Below are 3,548 nucleotides of genomic sequence, written 5' to 3'. Positions count from 1 at the left end.
TCTGCGTGCCAGAAGCTTCCCTGGCATCGTTTCTGTGCAGAGTAGATTGGACAATTGGGATATTCCTACATGAACCGTCTGGTAATTAGGGACCATGACTAACAAGCTCTGTGTATTTGGAGTGTTTATCTCTTCATAGCCCAGGCTATGTGACTTTCACACTGTATTTGTGGGCGACATTTGTGGCTCCCTCCTGAACCAACTCCTAATGTCACAATAACACTGCCATGACCAATAGTGGCGCCTGTGCCAACTAGATTACAAATGAGGATGGCAAAGGACAACAAAGGTGAGTGGATGATATTAGCCTCACATCTTACTTTGAGTCCCAGAACTAAACTATAGACATTATTTAAGCTCTGAAAATGTTCTTGCTGAAGCATTACTGAACAAAAATTGCGAGTTACGACAGGTTATTAAGAAAATAAAAATAAATCATCTCCTTTGACCAGCAGTAATAGTAGAAACCATATTTTCAGATTTGATGGAAGTTTCACAGGGATCACATCCAATCTTACTCCTTTCTAACCCCATCTCTTCGCCTCAGACAAGCCATCACAAGAGATAAATCTCCACATATGTAACCACTTTGGTATGTAAGAGGCTGTCAAAATAATATTTTTATTCCTCCAAACGACCCTGGTGACCACTGCTGTCTAACTGCTGTGCTGTGTTATCGCTGAACATCAAGTTTGGACACAGCACATAAGATTTTTTTTTTAAGTTACGTTGTGTACAGACTGTACAACCTTTCTTAATGCCACTGATTTCCTGTCACTCAAACCCTGGGTGCTGCTAGTGGAGTGTGAAGGCTGGAGATGGGGGATCACAGGACAAACCAGGTAATGTTGGACTAAATCAGATTTTGGGGATTTGGAGGTCCAAAGTCACATCTCGTCAAGTAGACCTTGAATTGCATGAGATAAATCTGAGGGGCTGAGAAGTAGAAAAAATATATTCCTGCCACAAAAAGTTACGCTTATTTTCTCCCAGACATTCCTCTACTCTTTAAAATGTTTTACTAGCCATTTTGGTCAGTCTTTTGGTCCGGACTGAAATATCTCAACAACTGTTGGATGGATCGCCATTAAATTTGATACAGACATTCATGTCCCTGCCAGGATGTATTTTAATCACTTGAGTGATCCCTTGACCTTATGATGAGCCCCATCATTAGGTCAAATGTTTAATTTGTCTAACAATTTTATCGGCACAATACTTGCTAAATTAATGATATTTCTGTTACCTGCAGTTGTGCATTGTTTAGTGCTAGTTTGCAAATGTTAGCATGCTAACATGCTAATCATACTCCACCGCTATCATCAACACACCAAAGTAGGGAATATCTTTCAGAAGAACAGTGTTCATCCCTCAAATGTTCAGATCTCTGCCAAGGAGCACTGACGCCGTGACCTTACTTAGACACTTTATGTTGGTTTTTCCTTTAATTTGTCACCATTCTGTATGTATGCAGTCATATGCACTTCTGTTCACATACATAGCGATACCCCAGCTGATTTTAAAATTCCATTCCTGTCACGCAGTTCCACTCTTAGTTCTCACATGTTGTCCATTTGAAACTCACACATCATCATCCATCATGTTCAGCTTGGTATGGGGAGCACAAACTGTATCTTCTTAAATTACCCAGCCTGCAATACAAATGATGCAAAATTGAACCAAACAAAAAGTTAAATGGAGGTAAATTGAATGTTTAATATGCATGAGACAAAATGGCGGCCTCACAAATATGACAAGCGTATCACAAGCAGTAGCTGATGTCAGAAGAAATAAAAGGTGTGCCTTGCTGTAGCTTGGCCCCTCTAGTCTGTGAAATGATTACTTCTACTATTATTAGAGGATGTATCTCATTAAGGTACACATGCTGTAACTGTGGTTACTGTTGGTGTCCCATGACATCCAGCCACAAAGCTTTCCTTCAGCAAACTAACATTTAACAGCACACGTCTGCCCGCAGCAACATGTCTCTCATTCACTCAGCTTTCTTTCCAACCTTCATGATTTACTTTCATATCTCCCCCACTCCCGCGCTCTTTCATCTCTGAATGCAATAGTGTCAGAGCTATAAACTCCCAGCAGCAGAATACACGGTGATTTAGAGGAATTGTTAGAGTTTCTCAAATGTGGAATTGCTTGATTCCAGGGAAGGTTTGCATGGTTTTGTTTCTCACAAAGACATTTTTTTCTTTTTTTGAAACTACCTTTAGGAAAATTCCAATCTCAGGTCTTCTTGTATTCTATAATCAATTTGTTTTATTTTGTAATGAATAAGCCATGTTTAATTGTACTACAGTTAGTGATTCACCACATTACAATTGTTATATACGTTACAAATATTGCTGCACTTGTTGCAATTCGTTGCTGCGGAGAGCAATAAGAATGACAATAGTCAAAAAAATTCCAGTAATAATGTGGCTGCAGTGCATAATGAAGTCACTATTGAAGCCATTGCCAGTAAAGAAATAAGCAGTGCTTCCTCTTACACAATGGTTTTCAGATATACATTCTTTTTAATTTATTCAGTTTAAATGAAATTTGTTGAGACTGACGAGCATCTAGAACAGTATGACAGCCTTCAGTAACCGACTCACTTCATTCCCTTATTATGAACTTAAAAATGTGACTACATTTCACCTCAAATTTCTCTTAAACCTACACAGTTTAACAGCTACTTGTATTAAAATGGTAAAGACTCCTAGTTCTACCTTTTTTTTGACTGGTTTTGAGAGTAGAAAGATGTCACAATAAATATGACACGAGTTGACTCTCTTCCAGGGTGACACTCTTTAGTGAATATGAGAGGAGCCCTTCTGACTCCTGTCACTTCAGTTGGGGCATAGTGAATTAAGGGTCCAGAAAAAAAGAAAGTAAAAGAAAAATAAAGGAGAGAGAAAGAGCGAGGGCAAAGAGCAAGAAAAGCGAAGAGAAAGCAGTGCAGTGAAGCAAAGATAAGGCAGTCACTGTTTGGTTCTCTCAGCACCTTCTACCTGCCAGTGAACAGTTCAAGCAGGAATTGCTCCTGCCTGTCTCTACCAAAAGGACATGGCAGCTACAGTGCAGAATGACAACACAGTGATGGCAAGTAACAACACGTTACTATAGTGCCAATATAAACGGCTCTTTTCCAGGGACGTGAGTTCTCTCACAGACATTCAAGATTCTGGTGTTATAAAAGCTGGAATGTAAAAAGCATGCATAGTCAAGGTTGCACATTGCTTTTTAGTAAGACCATCCTTCTAACTGGAGGGTCAGCGCTTCAAATGGTGCAGCAGCTATGTGTTGATCTGCAGCTGTGTGTCCTGTCATAGTATTATAAGTTGCTTACTGCTAAACAATAGAAATGTTTTACTTAATGACAGCTTATTATATTAAAATAAAATTTAAAAAAAAATAAAAATAGTGTGACTTTTTGGGAAACATAGCCTACATTTTGCTTTCTTGTTGAGAGTTAGGTGAGAAGATCGATACCACATTCTCTACAGAGAGCGCTATTAATCTTCTCATCTAGATCTGGGCAAGAAAGCAAA

This window comes from Sander lucioperca, chromosome 23 (genome assembly GCF_008315115.2).
Source record: "Sander lucioperca isolate FBNREF2018 chromosome 23, SLUC_FBN_1.2, whole genome shotgun sequence".
NCBI lineage: Eukaryota > Metazoa > Chordata > Actinopteri > Perciformes > Percidae > Sander > Sander lucioperca.
The sequence above is the reverse complement of the archived record's forward strand: the minus strand, read 5'-3'. Positions refer to the sequence as shown.